This window comes from Nomascus leucogenys, chromosome 17 (assembly GCF_006542625.1).
Source record: "Nomascus leucogenys isolate Asia chromosome 17, Asia_NLE_v1, whole genome shotgun sequence".
NCBI classification, from domain to species: Eukaryota; Metazoa; Chordata; class Mammalia; order Primates; family Hylobatidae; genus Nomascus; species Nomascus leucogenys.
In genome coordinates, this window is record NC_044397.1 from 50649664 (window position 1) to 50671273 (window position 21610).

At 41.6% G+C, this 21610-nt stretch overlaps 1 protein-coding gene across 3 annotated transcripts in view; it reads right to left on the reverse strand.

Moving 5' to 3' along the window:
• Positions 1 to 21610, reverse strand: part of EGFR (epidermal growth factor receptor) — a 186929-nt gene that overhangs the window by 162000 nt on the left and 3319 nt on the right. The gene's annotated exons all lie outside the window — the stretch shown is intronic.

Consider the following 21610-nt stretch of genomic DNA (forward strand, 5'->3'; position numbering starts at 1 on the left):
CTATGCATTAAAGAATGTTAGCCTGGGCACGGTGGCTCACACCTGTAATCCCAGCATATTGGGAGGCCAAGAAGGGGGCAGATCTCTTGAGGCCAGGAGTTCGAGACCAACCTAGCCAACATGGCAAAACCTTGTCTCTACTAAAAATACAGAAATCAGCTGAGTGTAGTAGTGCACACCTGTAATCCCAGCTACTACTTGGGAGGCTGAGGCATAAGAATTGCTTGAACCTAGGAGGCAGATGTTGCAGTGAGCTGAGATCACACCACTGCACTCCAGCCTGGGTGACATAGTGAGACTCTGTCTCAAAAACAAAACAAAACAAAACAAACAAACAAAAAAACTTGTTTACCACCATCCCTGACCTCTACTCACTAGATGCCCCAGTGTGACAACCAAAAGGTTCTCCAAACATTGCCAAATGTCTCCCAGGTGAGATGAGGACAGGATTGTCTCAGTTAAGAGCTACTGGTTTAGACCTTAACATTCCGAAAATCTATTCACTTGATTCACAACTCAGCTCGTAGGCCATATTTCAGGTACTAACATTGAGTCTACGGCCATGCCACCTTGAAAGCACCCGATCTTATCAAGTATTAACATTGAGAGCAGTGCCTTGAACATAGCAGACAGTCATTAAATAGCAGTTTGAAGGATAGGTACCATCCGATTTGAAAGAGGTGGAATATATATACTTATAGAGGGCTGTGCTTTATATCTTCAAGAGATACCAATTTATCATAATACATGACACACCTAGATGTGAGAGTCTATCATAAACACAGCGAAAGGAAATTCACAGATAGCTTCTACCTCCTCATGAAGTCACGTGCAATGCTAATTTCCATTTCCAGAGGTAAACTAGGAAAGTATCATTTGTTAAACTTGTGGATGCAAAGTCCAGACAATACGCATCTCCAGCCTCACGTGGGACAGCAAAGTTTGACCTGTTATCATTATTTTATTCAGAGATTTCTTTTGATTCCCCTATATGTTATGTCTTCCGGTTGGATAGTTAAAAAAATCACCTGGTTGGTGAGCCCATATTTTTGAGCTTTTTAATGACCTCATGCACATATGTAGAGTGACCTGCATTAACCCCCTTTGCAGAGGAGACTTTTCCCCACATCCATGCCGCATGGAACTATAAGTAGAAAACAAGGGCAATCTTGCAACCATGTGCCAAGTGTAAAAAAGCATAGGATACATAGGATACGGGTCACAGAACCAAATGGACATGGATTTTCTTGTCTGTGAAATTCCATTTTATTTCTTTAAGTAGTTCCTCATTTAGCAGCTATGGTCTTCCCAGCCTTGTGCCAGCTCTGAGAAGGTTCAATCAGACAGCAAGGATGTGACTTCTACCTCTTGTCATTACTGGATAACCACCAGTTATTTGACTTTTACAAGACATGCGTGGAGCAAACTCACTCTTCATGGTGTTTCTTGAGGTTACCAGTCAATAGCTGTTTCCAAGGTAAATGAAAGTCAAACTTATTTTTCTTTGATGTAATCTTTAATGGTTGTCATGGTTAAAACTTTTTATCAGGCACTTAAAATCACTTTATCATATTTCATGCAAAAATAATCATTTCTTTTAATTACTAAGAGGACTCAGAAGATCATATATTACTCTGACCTGCCTGTCAATTTATACTAACTTGAATTTAAAATATATATACAGAGAAAGAAATATATGTCTCTGAGCTTTTTGGTACTGGTGAATGCTGCAGAAAATTCTTAGATCCTTCTATATGAAGAGGTTTAATTGTGATTACATGAAGTTAAGGTATAGTTTTCCTTAACAATGATTCCAGTTTTAATCCAAGACTATTTCCTTAAAAGTACTTTTAAACTAATATACTTTAAAGATGAATTATCTGAAAAGTAAAATAAGTAAGAAAACACTTGTCATGCTCACCTGTTTCAGAGAAGGCCTATTCACTCCTTTGGACATAACTGTTTTTCTCGGTATTACAATGGAAGTATACAAAAGGCCAATGAGAAAATTTATGAATTAAGATCATTATAATCTAATCATTCACCAGTTTAAACATGTCTTTTCTTGTTTGTTTTTAAATACATTGATGCTTGTTAGCAAATAAAGATGTGTTAGGACTGCAGATGTCTATTTGAATGCAACGGTGCCTACATATGTTTGTGGCATGCAGTCAATGTATTTATCCAGTGTCCACTCTGTACGTCGTATGATGTGTATGGGTTGGATGAATGGCACCTTGGGCTCACTCCATGTTTTTATGTAAAACTTCTTTTTTTTTTTTTTTTTTTTGAGATGGAGTGTCGCTCTGTTGCCCAGGCTAGAGTGCAATGGTGTGATCTCGGCTCACTGCAAGCTCCACCTCCCAGGTTCAAGAGACTCCCCTGCCTCGACCTCCCGAGTAGCTGGGATTACAGGCATGTGCCATCATCCAGCTAATTTTTGTATTTTTAGTAGAGATGAGGTTTTGCCATGTTGGCCAGGCTGGTCTCAAACTTCTGACCTCAGGTGATCCACCAGCCTCGGACTCCCAAAGTGCTGGGATTAGAGGCATGAGCCACTGCGCCTGGATTTTATGTAGAACTTCTATCCATCATCACTGACTCTGACACCACCTGTGCACTGCTAATGCACTTATTTACAGGAGACACACAGATTAAATTTACAGAGTCCTCTACTGCTGTGATCCAGAGTGATATTTTTAGCTTGCGGAAAGATCATCAAGTTGTCAGGGTTTCTGTGATTTCCACATAGGACTCCACATACTATTTCTTGAAATAGCTAATTTTATTCTTAAATAAATTACAAACATCTTCTGATGTAGATGCAGTAGCTTTCACCCGATAATTATTGAAATGTAGAGTGGAATTCTAAATGTTTCAATGACCTCTTACCTAGTTAATTAAGTAAAGTGTATACAAGGTTAAAATTTTCTTGTGTTTCTATAAACAAGATCGGATAAACATCCAGTGCCTATTTAATGTTAACCTGAGATTTTCTGGGAAAAAGGCATGTCACAAAAACAGTAGTTCAAAAAACATGTTTACAAGTAGACACTGAGAAATAAAAGCAAGAAAAGTCTTTCTCCAGTCATTTCATAACCCAATGATAAAATGCAGAGTAAAGAGTTTAGATAAGCACTTTAAAATATTACTTTGTTATATTTTCACCAGCTCTGAAATAAAAATACAGCAATGAGTAAAATAAATTGCCTAGGTCTAATCTGTCCATTTTATATTAACCAAAGCTTCTTGTTAATGGAAAGAATTTTCCAGTTATATCAGAGGACTATAATGCAGATCTTCCAACCCCACCTTTCTCCTATTAATTATCCCTAAATTCTACTTGACTTTAGCTGCAGGTTTCAGGATTAATATCGCTTTGAAAAAATGTAGGATATGAATACAGTAATTCTGCAGAAAGTTTATAGGCAATATAGCTACAGAGGCGTAATCCACTTTTCATATTTTTCTTGAGGCTGTGGGTGGGGGATCCTCCTTCTGACCTCCACAGAGCCCACTTCCAAGCCTGATGCAGAAGACTCAAGGCTCCCTGCAGCAAAACTTTCCAATAAGCAACTTTCCTTGTTGGAACAAGACTCAACTCTCTGATCCTAATCCACAGCAAAGCACAGCGGCTTTCAAACCGGGACACATGCAGGGAATTCTGAATTTCTGCTTCGCCATCAGTGTATAGTAAGAGAACAGTCAGTGAAGAGAACAGTAAGAGAACTATGACTACCAGTGTATAGTAACAGAGCTATACTGCTTCAGTGTTTAATTAGCTGTTTTAACAAACAGAAAGGTATCGGCACAGAGGAAAGTCAAAGAGGACCCCATTTCTCTCCCCAGCGCTCCCTCATTTTCAACAGCTGAGAAGAGATTCCTGGTGTGCTTGCCTGTCTGGGATCACAGTTCAGTTCACAGACTGCTTTCTTTGCAGCCACTGTGACAGCCCAGGAAAATGTGGAAAGAAATGGGATGTACACAATTTATTTCTTAATTACCGATATACTCACATATCCACAGACCTTCTCTTCTCACACCCTTTATAAAAGAACTTCACTCTAATCACAGACCCACAAGTGACTGCCTGGTCTCTGAACGCCTCCAGCCCTGGAGGAGCTCTCCCTCACCCAAGCACATTCCTCTTGGGATATGGGACCTGACATGCTCTGTGCCTCCTTGTGCCTTTCACCACCTTTTCTCATCACAAACCCTCTTCTCTCTGCCAGCCTTGAGCAGCAGATATGGGCGTTAAAGGTCCTGGTCTTCCCACTGGGTGTCCTCAGGTGTTCAGCTCCCCTGCAGGCTTCCACCGTCCTGGTCATCTCCGTGCTCCTCCACCTGGAGGTTTGAGGTTCCCCTCACAGCATCACAGGACAGAACTTAGAATCCTTAGTTTATCTTTGCTCCCCAAATGTCAACCAAGCATTGAAGGAGCAGGTCATAGAAAGCCTTACTGATGCCCTTAGTAAAATATGTCGAGCAAGGCGACCAACTGATTTGCTCTTCTGAGCTCCTACTGTATCCAGGGCCTACATTCACTTATAGTGATGGATCTCAAATTTCATAATGCATGGGCCCTTTTCACCAAAAAATAATTTCCATGGGTTCCAATGTGAGTAGCGTTAACTGTGGAACTAACGTTCCATGTTATGCAAATTTCATCCACAGACTTCCACCTCTGGCCATTACTAACTGGTACCAGATCTACCCTCCTCTGCCACTGTAAACAATCAGAAAACTGAGCAAAATATTGGAGGCAACCGTTTTCAGGCAAGGGACAACAGGCAGTGCAGAACCAGAGCACCTGCCAGCAGGGAAGCCCCCGGTAAATATGTGGATACATATAAAACAGCAGCTTTTCTTTTGTCCTCTTAATTTCCTTAAGATGCAAGTGGCTATTTAAAATAATAATATTGTAAGGTGAGGTTTACATACACACACACACACACACAAACACACGAGGACTGATTTATTACTATAAAATGGTGAAAGCTATACATAAATTCAAAAGAATTTAGATTCTCCTCAATGTGAATAAACAAAAATTTAAAAATCTTATAAAATTCTCAACCTTTTCCCAGTGGATACATTTGTCACTCCCAGTTTGAGAAAATGACTTTAGAGCAGTTTCATAACTGTTCCACCCCTACTTATTAACCTGAGGGCAGGGACCACACGTGTGTTTGCATCCCACAAGCACACAGTAGGTGCTCAATGAAACACTCGAGCCTCTGGTGGGACAAGCTTCATCCAGCAGCAGTCACCATACCTGGCTTCTCACTAGTCCACATCTTCTGTCTTTGGGAGGCTGCACTGCTGTAGGGGCCACATGCTCCAGGCAGGGTGAGACTCCTCCAAAGTTTCCTCACACGTCATTTGCACACTACCACCTCACTGGTGTCCTCGGAATCAAGTTAGCAGCCTTCAAACTGGGGCTAGTGTGTCTCTGTGGGTCCACAAGGACTCGGCATGAAGTATGGGAACCACAGATCAATTTCCAGGTTTTCACCTCCAGTTTGTACTGTTTCCAAAAACTGATCCATCTGAATGTACCCTGGCTCCATCTTCCCCCTTCTCTACCTCCCTTCTATGGCTTTTCAGATCAAGGTTTTGAAAATCCTGCCCCCTATCTGCAATCGTAAGTGTTTTAGGACTCCAGTATAGGGACAGCCCAGAGTACACAACTAACTGGGCGCTGGAACACCGGGAGTGCAGAGGCACCCGACTAACTGGAAACGCTGGAGTGGAATCGCGGCGTGCCTCAGTACCCCTCTTCCCAGCATGTAGCAAAATATCCTTCTTAGTTAGAATCAGCATTCAGAACTGAGATAGATCTCCTGAGGAAGGTGTTAAGTTTTTTAATAAAAAAAAAAAAAGAAGTCAGAATCTATTATCTGGGAGAAAGTAAATCTGAGTTGAGTAATTGCTTTGACAATGAAGGTCAGCTTTACCAAATAATTGAAATTACATCTCTTCAACTATTAGGACTTTATGGTAACTGATTTTTGATGTCAACTTAGAAATATGAAGAGACTATACATATTTTTCAAGGCAAATTTGGTCCTCTGTGAGCATAGAAGTGTGAGGCTTGCTGTCTACTGCATCACTCCATGAAGAGCTCCCAGAGGGGAATAAGGCTATCTCCTCACACAAGTATTCAAATGAGACACCATGTGTGGAAGGCCCTGGGGAAGCTGTGAAGTGTGCTGCAAAGCTACATTACGCTTAATCATATAGACACATTTTAGCGAACCCATTCTGGCTTCTCCTGACCACCTTTTCAGCTATTAAATTCTCACAATCCACATTAGGTAAATTCTTGCTTGGGAGAATGGGATGGAAAGAATGGGGATCTGGATTACCGGCTCCTTAGGGGGCAGAGGCTATGTTTTCTATCCATGTAACCCTGTACCCAGCAGCTTTTCGGTGCGCAGTCTGCAGTAGACATTTGACACATGCCTATTGAGTTGAAGTGAGCTAAAAATCCAAGATGAAACATGCAGGTAAGATTCTGCCAAGTTATACCAATCTATTGAAATAAACTGTCCCCGCTGGTACAGCAAACATCATTTATGGTTGCATAATACAATTAGTGTAAGGATCAGGGCTCAGAATGCTCGGTGAGCTGGGAGGCCCTGGGAGCTCCCACAAACAAGAGTACCCATGTTTTGGACTCCAGTATAGGGACGTACTGTGAATTGGGAGCTTTCCTTCACCAAGGGGTTGATTTTCTCTTCCCCCTCCCTATGTTGCCCTGAATATGGCTCCACAGAAGCCTGACAATGGGAGGGAACAGACAAGGAAGGGAGCTGTAGTTATTCCCAAATAACCCTGTCCTTCTGCAGTTTCTGCAGTTGGTTAATACCTGTTAAGAGAGGAGCCTTCCTTAGAGGTTTTATCCGTGTAATGGAGCAGGGGTATGTTACTTTGTTGCTATAGCATTTCAAAACCTATTTTTATATAATTTGTAATTAAGAGTAAATTGCAGTAACAGTAAGATGAGGGCCACTTTGAATTTAAGAGATCTTTTAGCTAGTTATATCAAAAGAAAGAATAGATGCATTGCCTTGACTTTAAAGTCCAATACCTCTGTCGAGAAGCTGAATTTTCTAATAAAATCTTAGCCTCCTCTGTAGGTTTTCTATCTTCTCTACCAAATGGCTGGGGTTTCAGGGGAACCATATATATTTTTAAGATTTTTATAATGGTATCATATACACATAGGAAAATGTACAAAAGTGTGCACTCCCTGAATTTTTCAAGAAATGAATACATTGGAGCACGGAGCACCTGAAACGGGCAACATAGCCTCACCAGCTTTCCAAAGACCCTCATTTAGGACATCTATCCTGAAAAGAAAGAAGGCAGAACAGACCAAATACAGGACAATAAATATAGGATGGGTAGAGTGGTACACACACACACACACACACACAAACTTGACCACTTGTGATCTGAACAGAATATAAACTTAGCTCATGTAAGTTAATCCAAAAACTACAAGGAAGTATCTGGTTTGTTCAGCGAATCAATGGATCTCCCCATCTCTGTCTGTTTATCTGTCTTAGCTCTCTCTCCCTCCTCCCGTTTCTCCTCATGCCTCCATGGCCTCCAAACCTTAAAGACCAAAAACATTTCACTTAAGAAAATTAACTTCCAAATAATATCGTGAAAGGCTATGAGTTCTATACCACTGCATCACTAGGTAATTAAAATAGTGGGCTTTTGGCTTAGGTTAATATTAGATAATGATGTCAAACTTAGATAATGATATCAAAATAAATATACAAAACTTTGCTACTAAGATGTTACTACTGGAGGAGGTTGGGGGAAGGGGTATGTAGGACCTCCCAGTAGATTTTTTGCAACTTCCTGTGAATGTGCAATTCTTTAAAAATAAAAAGTTAACAAGAAAATTTGCTATCACAGCAAACCACTATTTCTATTTCTATAAGGTGGTCAGCACTCTGTTTTGTTTTTAGTACGATTTCTTTATTCTTTTTTTTTTTTTTTGAGACAGAGTCTTGCTCTGTCACCCAGGCTGGAGTGCAGTGGTGCAATCTCTGCTCACTGCAACCTCTGCTTCCTGGCTTCAAGTGATTCTTGTGTCTCAGTCTCCCTAGTAGATGGGGTTACAGGTGCCTGCCACCATGTGTGGCTAGTTTTTTTTTTATTATTATTATTTTTTTTATTTTTTTTATTTTTTTTTTAGTGGAGATGGAGTTTTGTTACGTTGGCCAGGCTGGTCTTGAACTCCCGACCTCAAGTGATCCACCCACCTTGGCCTCCCAAAGTGCTGGGATTACAGGTGTGAGCCACCATACTCAGCCGTTTTTAGTATAATTTCTAAGTAATACAACTATAAAAAAAAAAACTCATCCTGTCTGTTAAATTAAAAGAAATTGAAAAAATAATATCAAAATATTAAGTTCAAATAAATAAAATGTGTTTTGAAAGTGAGTAACAATGCTTAAAAACATTACCTAGGGAATGTACAACAGTTAACTTTCTTCTTTCTTCCTTCGTAACCACACATTTTTCCCTGTTCCTGACACCTAAAAAAATGCTTATCCTAAAGTGAATATTTAAAGAGAATAAAAGGTTTTGCCTCCCAAGGCGTATGTGTTAAGCTCGAAGGCCACTTCCCTTCATAGCTTCCAGGTTTCCAAACAGAACAGGCACTCTCAAGTGTGTCACATGCCACTACTGTGCTGTACAACCTCTAGGATCTCATGGAAGGTAAACACAGGACAAAGGTTAGACCACCTTTCATCCCACTTGCAAATTAAATATCTATTAAATCTTCTCACTGTTTAAAGCAACTATGCCACCAGTGATGTCCATAAGATAAATTATTAACTTTGAACTGTTAGCTTTTCCATTTTTGGTGTTTCTTGCAGCAAAGCAGTTTATTTTTACTCACAGATTTAAAACAACTTTAAAAATAACTTTTATATGCTGCTAGTAGGAAACAGCAAGTCTCCAGCATGCATTAATTTACGATCAGTCTATTAATCTGCAAATTAGAGAACAATGATAAGTAATCAGATAAAGAGGAAGGACAGATGGTTGGCGCATTTTTTACAGTTCCGTATAACATGTGCAGGCCTTATTACACACTAGGTGAAGAGACAGGAATTTCTGAGGATGGACCTCAGATGACAGTCACAGTCCTTGGGTGTGGGTGTGGACTGGCTCAACACCAGTCATCAGTGAATCAAGCAATTCCTGCAGTAGCTCAATTAATTCCAGATCAAATAATAATGGGCACCTGGCCAACATGGTGAAACCTCGCCTCTACAAAACATACAAAAATTAGTCAGGCGTGGTGGCGGGCACCTGTAGTCCCAGCTACTCGGGGGGCTGAGACAGGAGAATCACTTGAACCCTGGAGGTGGAGGTTGCAGTGAGCCAAGGTCACGCCACTGCACTCCAGCCTGGGGAACAAAGTGAGACTCTGTCACAAAACAAAACAAAACAAAACAAACAAAACAAAAACAATAATGGAGAGGGAGAATACAAATCCATTCTTTTCTCACTTGAGGAAGCCAAAACATTTCTGAAAGTGCCAAGTGCTCCAGGCAGGGAGTGTTTGCCTCCCTCCTTGCGAGACGGTCCAGGCACCTGGGGAACCATGAAGATCTACAGCTGGACCCTTGGAAAGTGTGCATGGCCATCACTGCCACGTCTGCTTTAGTGATGATGGGGGAGAAAGTGAAGCAAGAGAAAAAACAAGAAATTGGCCATTCACAGTCGTCATAGTAAAAGTCCTAAGGTAAAAAGAGCACAGGAAGAAAGCATCAAGGTTTCTGAAATGAAATGAAGAGGGTTATCAAAACTGGCCCAGGACTATGCAGGAAACAAAAAAGCAACATTCTTGAGGGAAAGTGAGACCCACCAGGGAAGGAAAGTGAGGGTTGGTGGGATGTCACCTGAGAGTCCCGCCATGGAGGCAAGGGATGGTCACCAAAGAGGCGAGCCAAGTGGAACCTTTCTTCTGTCTGGCTCTTGGTGACTTCCTAGGGTCCAGATCACAGGAAGGACATCTGGGGCAAAGTCATGTAGCCATGGAGAACACAGGCTCTCTGGTGAGAGTCCAGGCCCGCCTCCCCTAGTGGGAGGGCTGTCGTGCACACAGGGGGCGCGCTCCAGCCTCTACACCACCCTGTCACTGAATCCCCTCTGCGACCGTATGAGATAAGCACCAGGCCTACCCTTATTCTGCAGATAAGGAAACTGACACCCACAGGCATTGCTCAGCATGGCCAGCATCCCCTGCAGCCCCAGCAGGGCCTGAGTTCAAGGCCAGGGCATGTGGCAGAGTCTGCCCTGCTCACATCATGTCACCTCCCTGTGCTTCACAGGGAGCGAGAGGCTAACAAGTCACTTTAATTAAAACAAAACAAAACAAAACAAAACAAAACAACAAAAAACACCACAAGGTAGGTCTTAAGATTTTTTGGTACATTTGCTTTGTGTATTCATATGTTAGTCCCATGTCCACATTTTGCATTTTCTACTTACAGAGAATTTACCATCAAAATAGAGAGTAAATAGAAAGTTGCTGCTTTTTCTAGAACAAAATAGTCATCTATTGAATGTTAATGATTAGTTCTAGAAGCACACTGACCTATCACATTCTTTAGCCTGCTATAAAAATTTTCAGATTGAGAAAATCATTTATAGACTTGACAATTTTGGACATACTGAGAACCAGTGGAAGTTTTCAAGCATTGAAGACTTTGCTTTAAGAGCATTATGATTCTAAGGGCTTTCAACACTTGGTACTGGTGGCTTATTTTGACTTCCAGGATGGTGAGTCCCCTTTACCCTACAAACGTAGTAAATTCCTGGCTGAAAAAGTGCCCTGAGTATCCCTTTTCCCTCTCTGAGTCAAGAAAATCCTGAACATTTTCTCCAATTTTAATAAATGACATATATATTCTATCTTATGGCCAGAAAAAAATACCAAGGGACACTGATTCGTTAGGAGAATCAACTCTATACCATCCAGGATGCATATATGATTGACAAATGAGCAGAAATATCTGCTGAAAAATAATAATAACAGAAAGCATGAGACGGTCAGAGAACCAGGCAAAGATGGAATCATCAGCTTAACCAGCCAGCAGAGCTAGCTGTCCCTGATCTGGGAGTCAGATGTGTCAAACTGTGAACACGTCCAGGTCATCTGCATCCTCATTCAGTTCCCCAGGACGCCAGGCCGCTGCTTGCCACACATGCAGAGGCCCAGGAAAAGTGTGCACTGGTGCCGTTCTACAGAGAGAGTGAAACTTCACGGGAGCAAACTCTTTTTGAAATAAATTGCATCTTCAGACATCATTTTTTCCCTTAAGGCCCATTTAGCCTCTACCATGCTGTGCTAAGCTGCGTCCTCAGACAGAGATGGGCTGAATGATTTAATCATCCTCTGTCTGCTTCTAAGGATGATACCACTGAATTGGTAGTTTGATGTCTACATTTCAAAATCACTGGGTATTAATTAATTATTATCTGTTACTTTTGACACTTCTCTTAAACTTAACTGGGCCTTTTATGGCTTGGCGGAACATCTTGTGAATGGGACATAGGGCAGTTGTGAGATCTGCACTACTGTTATAACATTACGTGGTACCTAGAGGTTCTCTCAACTAAAAATCAACCTTGAAAACAGTGTTCAGAAGTCACCAAGCCTGTAAAACTTCTACTAGGTGGCCAATGTGCAGTCAACATGCCTGTGCTCACAACAGCCCCTCTCACCTGTGACCACCACCTCATGCTACCTCTTCCCTTGTCACCTAGTGAAAGAAGACAAGTGTGGGAGGAAAAAGAGTGCCCAACGTCTTCTCAATATTAAGTCAGAGGAATGCTAACATTTTCCTTTTCCAAAATGCGAATAAAAACACAAAACCCCGAAGAATATAATATTGGCAACTCTCCTTGCCTTAGCACCCAATTCTCATTGGCTCCATCAGCAGAGTTGAGGCCTTGAGTTCGTGACTACTTATCTCCCTGGCTATAGTTTGAATGTCTTGTTTTTGCAACTGAGCAACATTATGAACATTTAGTAGCCATTGCCCAATAAATCTAAAAGCCTAGCATTCCTAGCCAAGACTTTAAGAACTCTGTCATGCGATAAAGAGAGATGGACTCAGATAATCACCCAAGTCTTCTGCCCTCCTGGGACTTTTCTCATTCAACTATCTCTCCCCAGCACCAGGCACGTCACTACTCTGCATCTAAACAAGAATCTCTAAAGGTGGAAAGTGAAGTGAAAAAGTAGGCAACTCACCTGATTCTTCATGTTGTCCCACTTTATCAAATTGCTGGACTCTCTGTTCTGCCTTGGCCAGGTAGATTTTTGTCGACTGAAGGTAAAATAATGACACTTTTGCCCAAGTAACCTTTGCAAGACTTAGAGATTCAGTGACTAAAGCCACCCTGAAATCAATATACTAACTGTTTGTTTACTGGAAGGGTTTACTTATTCAACAAGAGATACATCATCACAGGCCTGAAAAATCGATGTGTTCTCCTGGCAATACTCTCTAAACCTGCAGCACCTAGATGACAACTGGAGATCCATTGCTCAGCTGGAGTGCGGGACTTTTTCCTTTGCCACTTTATAATCATGAAATAGAAAATTGCTTTTGGGAAATTTCTGCCAGATTACTGAAAAGTTTCCACTATGTTAGGAATAAACAATAACAAAACAGTTTCTTCCTTTCTTGTGGAGGAAAATGAACACTGCATTTTGAAATTTCTTCTGGGAGAGCCACATCACCGTCACTGAGAGATCTGCTCACTGCTGCACTCTCCATTCCATTCCTTCAACCCAGAAAGTACCTCCAAGTGAATAATTTGATGTGTGAAACCATCTCTTCTTAAAAGCCAATGCTTGCAAGTAAATCCCAGCCAGAATGGCTGATTACAAATGGTATGATATGGAAAATGAACACTCTTGGAGGGCCACACTGTTTCTTAAGTTTGTCTCTTTTTGTAAAAGCTGTTTCACACCCTAAAGAGGTTAAGTGTATGCCTTCATTTAAATCATAGAAATGAGTCTTACAGATCTATGTAAGGGAATTACTGCAGCTTGCCATAGGCATTGCTAACTGACCCAACTGCCAAGTCAAGTTGCCTTCTCCTTTCATTTTTTTTCTGCAAGTATTTATAGGTCTGGAAAATTTACAGAAGTTAATGACATGACGTTGAAAAGTCATACTTCTCATTTCTAAAGTAAATATTTTCAAGCCTCACAAATTCACTGCCCTGTATCTTATGGAATGGGCAGTTATAACACATACAGAAGAGACTTGAGTCTAAAAACTACTTCATAACAGAAAACAAACCTGGGAAAGGAACCAAAACAGAGCGGAAATTGACAGAAATATACAGAAATTCTGAGGGACATTAAGCATTAGTAATAGAAGTATAACAAATTTTGAGGAATACTTTATTTAGCCTTTGATTCACAAACAGAACTAAAAGTGATAGGGGCATCAATAGCTAAAAAACCCAATGACATCTTGAAGGAGGAATAAGTGACTTTGAGCTGCATGTTGAGAGACAGTGCTGTGTCGCTGGAGAGCACCCAGTGCCCAGTGTTCACCAGCCTGGTGATTATGGACAACAGCAGAATCGCTCTGAGCCTGGGTCCCTCACCTCCCAATGTGGAAAGCTATCCCAATCCTGTGGGGTTGTAGGAGGCTCAGAGAGAAGAATGTTAAGGCATTGTGTAAACTATGAGGTGCTGTACAAATGCGAGGTGTTGTTATTATTATGACATCAATGTTTTAGCATCTAAATTATAGGGACAGCACACTTATTACCAGTGTGTTTAAATACATATCTTGCACACATTTAGATTTGTTTTTAATTTCACAGATGTTTTCAGCTGGAAGGAGTCTGAGGATCGTCTAGTTTAGCTGTTTTATGGAAGGTGAAACTGAGAGGGGAGACTCTAACCTCTTTTCTCTCCCCATTATAACTAACAACAAATTACAGAAAAAAATATGTTAAGCCAGGTACTAAGAGAAACTCCCTTAGCAACACCACTTTTCAGGGAACAATACATGTGTATGCATACTTGTATAACCATGAATACTGAGTGTGTTTGGTACTTTCTAACTTTCAAAAATTATATAGTATATTTTTACAGTCATTTGACAAAGTTTTTCATCTGCAGTCCTTTGAGAAGTTTCATTTCCAGTTATTTATAAAAAATTTTTCTTTCTCTATGAAGGCTAATTCATAACAGCTTGCAAAAAGGAAGGAGAGAGAAAGAGAAAGAAGGAAGAAGAAAGAAAGCAAGGAAGGAAGAAGAAAGGGGAGTAAAGAAAGAAAACAGGGCAATACACTATTCTCACTCATAAATGTCACCAGAAATTAAAATAATCAAGAAGCATCTATAAGGATAAGGTTTCTGATTCTGTATTAACATTATAGCAAATTGAAGCCAAGAAAAAGTTCTATAGTTCGCTCTATTTAAAAGCCCCTCAAAATTACTACGTTAAAAAACAATCGGTGACACAATAATTCTCCAATGACCACCTTTTTGTTTTTTTGTTTTTTTTGACTGAGTCTTGCTGTGTCGCCTAGGCTGGAGTGCAGTGGCATGATCTCAGCTCATTGCAACCTCCGCCTTCCAGGTTCAAGCAATTCTCCTGCCTCGGCCTCCCGAGTACCTGGGACTACAGGCACGTGCCACTGCACCCAGCTAAGTTTTTTTGTATTTTTAGTAGAGGCGGGTTTCACCATGTTGGTCAGGCAAGTCTCGAACTCCTGACCTCGTGATCCGCCCGCCTCGGCCTCTGATAGTGCTGAGATTACAGGCATGAGCCACCGAGCCCAGCCAACCACCTTTTGTTTATCTGTCATATATTTGGACTTAATCAAAAGTGGATGACATCTGACATTGCGGGTTCCGGGGTTTTTGTTACCTATAAACAGATAATTGCATAACTTTCTAATAATACATTAAAATATGCTTTATTTTAAAAATCTAGTTGGAGCCATTAGATCTTGCAAGTTGGCACTAGAACAAACTTAAAATAGTTTGTCTAGCTTATCTTGTTCGGCACAATTTAAAGCATTTACAATGGCTTACAGTGTATGAGAATGAACTAGGAGATTATTTTGTAAGTGAAGAGAAACCATTGTAATAAAATCTCCTGAAAGCTTTCAGGTATTCAGTGTTTGCTGGTAAATAAATGAAACCAGGTTTTTGAAATTAAAAAAAGTTTTTGAAAAAGTTTCTAAAATTTGGTATACAATGATCAGAAAATCTCAGGACACCTTTCCTGTCCTTAAGGACCTGCACAAATTCACTAAGTGGTTTGTTTTTATTCCAGGCACTAAAATAATGGATAATTTGAGTATCAGCAGAGACACTAAAACATGCACAGTTTTTCACATACAAATGCCAGTTTGTCTTATCAGAGAGATTATGTGCAATGCATCAATTTTATCCAAAACCTGGAGTAAAAGAAAGAAATTTTAGCAAAAGGTTGTAATGACATCATAAGTAAAACGGTAGGACTGCTAAAACGATCATGACGTAATCTGCTGTGCACCGGCCTGCAAGTACATAGTGGTAAAATCGTCAGATATCACATTTCTGCTTATAAAATAAAATCCTTCATGAATGCTCTTAAAACAGCTGCAAAGCAAGGAGTGGTCTTTACCTCCATATGTATTTTTGCATAAAGGCATGAATATACAAGGTAACATAAGCAGCTGTACGCTACTCTTTTTTTTTTTTTTTTTTTTTTTTGAGATGGAGTCTCGCTCTGTCACCCAGGCTGGAGTGCAGTGGCGCAATCTCGGCTCACTGCAAGCTCCGCCTCCCGGGTTCACGCCATTCTCCTGCCTCAGCCTCTCCGAGTAGCTGGGACTACAGGCGCCCGCCACCACGCCCGGCTAATTTTTTTTTTTGTATTTTTAGTAGAGACGGGGTTTCACCATGGTCTCGATCTCCTGACCTCGTGATCCGCCCGCCTCAGCCTCCCAAAGTGCTGGGATTACAAGCGTGAGCCACCGCGCCTGGCCTCTACTCTTAATTTGTTACAAATCTACCTATCTGTTTCCAAATGATCTCTGCAAATAAGCAGGTAACATTGTACAACTTTCAACAGTGAATCAGAACATAGATGTCTCTTCTAATTCACAAGTACCAATGGCTCAATTAATTTAAGGGACATTTTCTGAGTTGTGTGATTTCACGTGTATTTATTGCATCTAGACCTGTGCAAACTTTTGTTTCATTTCTCTCTTAGATTTCTGTAGGAAGAGTTAAAGGATGGGAAGCAGTCATTTTACTTATTCATAACACATTTTAGGGGAAATCATGCTGTTGGGGAGAAAGTTAAAGCTATCAACTATAACCTAGACTCTAGTCCAATTTTTCACATCTGGTTGCTACTTTAAAAAAGGATCATTTTAATTTTTAAATGCAGAATGTGTTGCACTTTACCTTTGACATTCCAGGTTTCCTCATGGTCATTTAGAAAAACAAAGCAGGAAATTCTAATACCTTAGCATCTACTTTAATAAGATGTTTGCATTTATAAAAATAACAAGAAACTGAGGGTTTGCTGAAGGAGCACAGGACCTACAAGTATTTCCTCATTCCTGTCCCTGTGCCTGGAGGCCCAGCTAAGCATTCTGTTTCTGAGAAACTCCCCTTGTAGCAGAGGCTGAATTAGTCAGTCCCTCTTCTGGGATCCCACTGAAATCCCAAATCACATCTGTTATAAAACATTGCATTACAGGGAGTGATCGTGTATGTCTCTCTCTCTCTCAGCCCTTCCAGAAGGTAAGTTGGTCCTTGGAGGACAAGTACAGTTATTTTGTTCCCTTGGTGTATCTAGATCCCAGCATGCGATGTGCCTGGAGTATGTCAGTAGTTCTCAAACTCTGGCATGCATCAGTCAGAATCTCCCTGAAGACTTGTGTGCACAGACCGGGGCCTGCCCTTCCAGTATCTTACTCAGAGGCCAGGGTGGGGTCCGAGAGCGTGCATCTCCAACAGGTTCTCAGGTGCTGCTGCTGTGCTGGGCCTGCTGAGAGCCACTGCAGAAAACTTTTTTCTTTTTTTTTTTTTGGCAGTTAAAGACAAGTTTTCTTTAGTTAAAACCTGAGAGGCACTCCTGGCCAATTTTGGTCAAGAGCGCTTTCTCTTACAGACTAGGAGTATATATTGGTTTTAGGGTGAGGAAGATTATCAGAGTCCCCTCCTCTTCTGGGAGGAGGGGAGTTTATCTTGGGGCAAGCATCTTTCCGGCCAGAGGGGGGTTATCTGGAGACTGGCATCTTCCCGGCTGGAGGGGCGTTATCCCGGGACTAGCCTGTCTCTGATCGGGGGTTAGCATGTCTCTGGTCGGGGAGGAGTTTGGAATGTTTCTGGCTGGAGATGTTATTTGTGGTTTATGGTCATGCTGACCTTAGCCATTAGGCTGATGCCCTTTGGATTTAGGCAGTTTTTTATTAAGGTGAACTTTAGAATGAAGGGCTTGTCCAAGATGGCGATGCTCCTGCTCTGTCGAGCCAGACCCTATAGTTATAAAAAGGAGGAGGGGCGGCGTGTTCTTTCTGGCTACTACCTCAGTGCAGGGAACTTTTAATGGACTAACTTGTGAAATAAAATGTGACTCTGGAACTGATTTACTAATGACATATGCAACTGTTTCTGGATCTCGAAGGAGCTCATGAGATGAGTAAGAAATGGGGGTCTGAGAGCAAAGACAAGATTTCTTCTGTTACAAGCTATATACAACACGTAATCCACTCCTCAGAATTGCCAAGGGAGCTTTAAGAAATGTGTGTGTACCAGCCTCCATTCCCCAGAAATGCTGATTGTCCTGGTCTGGGCACAGTAAGGCACCCTCTTTTTCAAAAGCCCCTCAGCTGGTTACAAGGCATGGTCAAGGTTCAAAAGCTACTGCTTTAAGAAAAGAGAAAAAAAATCATCTCCTACTTTTTTTGGTTCAGTCACTAACATACAAAACCAGGTAATGTGATGCCGTCTTGAGCAGGGAACAAGAGATCCCCATTCCGAGGATTTGCAGCAATATACAAACATGACTTTCGGTACACTTATATGCACAATATATTATATTACCAGTTGCTGATAACTGCAACTAATCAGCTGCTGACTATAGCAGCCTCATCTAGAGAGAAGCTGGTATCCAGAACCCCTGGTGTGGCTCAATTTCGATGCTGACGGTGAGCATGAGACAGGTGGAGTCAGGAAACTGTGAGAGGAGAAGTTGTTCTGTGACCTAAGACAAGTGACTGACGTGGAAATATGTGAGCAAATGACAACTCAAGCCACATCGCTCTCCTGTGCTCTGGACCACCATATTCTACTGCCTCCTGGACTTCTCCATCTGAGCACTTCAAGCTCAACACATCTAAAAGCTGAATATTCATATTGGACCCTCCTGCCCTTCCCCTCCCTGCAGTCCCACTGACTTCCCAGCCTTCCCAGCCTTTGTGATTGCATTCAGTACCTATCCAGGCTTCCAAGTGAGAAGCCTGGGTGTCAATCTGGGATTCTCTCTTTCTTATGCTGCTACATATACTTATCAACCAGTTCTGCCTCCTGATCAGCCCCGGAGTCCCCTGTCCTGAATCTTCCTTGCTCCTGCTCCATCCTCTGTCTCTGGCAATAGTCATGAACCTCCCTGTTTCCAATGCCACCTCTGCAGTCCATTCCCCAAACCGCTGCTGCAGCCATCTTTCTAAAACACCAAACACAGCATGTCAGTTCACAGTCACTTCTCTTTCACACAGGACAAAATCCAAAGCCACAGTGAGGATGGAGCTCTCTGTAAACTGTAGGTAGCCTTACCATTTATTCCTTCTCTTCCTACCATTTGAATTACTAGCACACTCAAGAACTTTGCTCCTATTGGCACTGCTTGTGTAATGCCCCGCACATCCTATTCTCTGGGGAAATAACCATATAACCAAATAGCTCAAACGAGTAATCCCTTCCGTTTATGGCTAAACGTGCTCTCCTCCCCATGTAGAATTAAAGGCGAAGACTGAACTCAAAAGTCATCCTTTGTCCTGGGAAGAGTTCTGTCATTGATTCTGTGACATTGTTTCACACTTATTATCTCCAGCTCTCTCTTCCCCCAGTTGACTTCCAGACACTTAAGGGCAAGTACCAAGTCTAATTTATTCTTACATCTCAACATATGGATGGAACAGTGTAAATTACTCATCATGGCTCAAACATAAAGAAAAAAAAAGCCTAAGTTGTAACAGGTACCAATACTTGCCCTTCTATGCAAAGGGCAAACAATCGTGGCTGACTTACGTAATTATTTAAACTAAGTCAGGGCCATGTGTGCTGCCCCGCTAGTAATGGTGTAATTGCAGGTGTACTTAGGGCTGCCTGCAAGGCATTCTCATTGGGTGCCTTGTCCCCTAAGTTATAACTTGAGTCTTTTGTTAATGAGAAGTTCCAGATATATTCAGAAAGGACACTTGGACTCTGGGTCTCTCCCTGAAAACCCACCAGAATGAGATAAAACGTGGATCAGAGAGAGAAATTCTACTCCCCCATGTTAGTGTTTCCATACTGCTTGCTAAAGCAAGCTGCTGAAACTGGTAGGAGTAAAATTTATTCTAAGCATATGCAATTCACAGATGCTCAGTCCACAGGACCAGTCATTTGATACTGAACTTCAGGGCCTTCAGGGATTGAAATGTCAAATCTAGCACTTACTTTCTAGGGGCTCAGTAAACACGCCCCCAATATTCCTGGCCCCAACCACCCCTCCTGCTCCCAGCTGGCTCAGGGAACTTTCTAGACAACTGGATTGAGTGTATCTATCTAAATGTGTAGCAAGAAAGCTTTACCAGATGACTCTGAAAAAGTGAGAATTACAGGCAAACTAGTTATTTGAATAAGTTCCAATGCCTGGATTCTTGCCCAAATTCAAACTGGCCAGCTTGTGCCTATGGGCCCAATGGAGGACAATCTAGAGATGTCGTCCAAAGAGCCAACTGCTGAAATTTTCTTAGAAAATTCAGCCCTGTAGGAGGAAAACAAAAAAGAACGAATGAGAAAACACTATGATGTTTAATGGGGATGACCTACAGGAACAAGTTAAGATTTACACTCTATTCTCTACGGGTTAGTGGTTCAAGAATAAACCAGTAATAATTAACTGAGACTAACAATGTTTATTACCATAATTTCAAATGTTCATAAGTGATAAAAGAAAACAAAAATGGAATGGATCTGAGGAACAGAATCTGTTTTTTTTTTTTTTTGAGATGGAGTCTCACACTGTCTCACGGGCTGGAGTGCAATGGCGCGATCTTGGCTCACTGCAGCCTCTGCCTCCCGGGTTCAAGCAATTCTCCTGCCTCAGCCTCCTGAGTAGCTGGGATTACAGGTGACTGCCACCACGCCCAGCTAATTTTTGTATTTGTAGTAGAGACTGGGTTTCACCGTGTTGGTCAGCCTGGTCTCAAACTCCTGGCCTCATGATTTGCCTGCCTCGGCCTCCCAAAGTTTTGGGATTATAGGCATGAGCTACCATGCCTGGCCCAGAATCTGGTTTTAAAAATTATATTTACAGGGAAGCAACATGTGGGTGAACCATATTCTAAAACTTTGAAATTTTCTTAAAACATACCCCTGTTAGTAAAACCTAATGTTAAATAAGCTCATAACTAGAGTACTTACGAAGTCAAAATTAAAACGTGCACACACAGACACACAGACACACACACAAGTCACATGGCAAGGGCCACATTGTGTTGCAGGTGGGTTCTGCAACAGGCGAAATGTCCTCAACATTGTGACCCATCCCTATTTCGGGGCACCAGCCTGGGGTTACCTTCCCTTCAGTGCCCATAATCATCAATTGCCTTTAATATTAGAGTTGGTTTGTCACTCTCATCAAAAAAGTTTCAGATGCTAGCTGCTAGTCTTGGAGCTTAGATCAAAGAAAAAACAAAGAATATTTTCTTTTCAAACAGGGAGGAGTCCTTCATCTTTGCTGAGCCTACTTCTAAAAACATTTCAGAACATGTTAGTGCTGTCACGTGGACCAAGTGTAATTATGCAGCACAATGGACTTTTGGCAGTCGGTGTCTTCAAACCAGAAATTTTTGAAAAATTATGAGTTATGAAACTAAATACGTGAAGCCAGAAATTACTGTTAAAAGCCTATTGGAGCTCTCAGCCAGTTTCTCGTATTCTGTGCTACGGCAGTGTGGGTCTAACACACAAACCACTGGTCTTCTTTCCAGATTTGAAAGCAATCTGGAAGCAAGAGCAGAAACCCTTAAAACTCACCCCCCTTCACCCTTTAGCCCAGAATATCTAGCATATTCTATGCACTCAGTAAATATTCACTGAATTCAGAAACAACAGCTCAGAAGCCTGAAGGGTCAAAGTGATTGTCCACCTTCACCCCGGGCTGGAGTGAGAAGAAAGGTCCCAGTTGCCAGGCCGGGCTTGGGCTGTCTTGATCTGACCTCCTTTGAGGAGGGAGGGTGGGGTAGATTCCACTTCGGATACCATTAATATCCCCACTTTGGTTTCTCTTTAAGACAGCTCGGACCTACTGAATGGGAA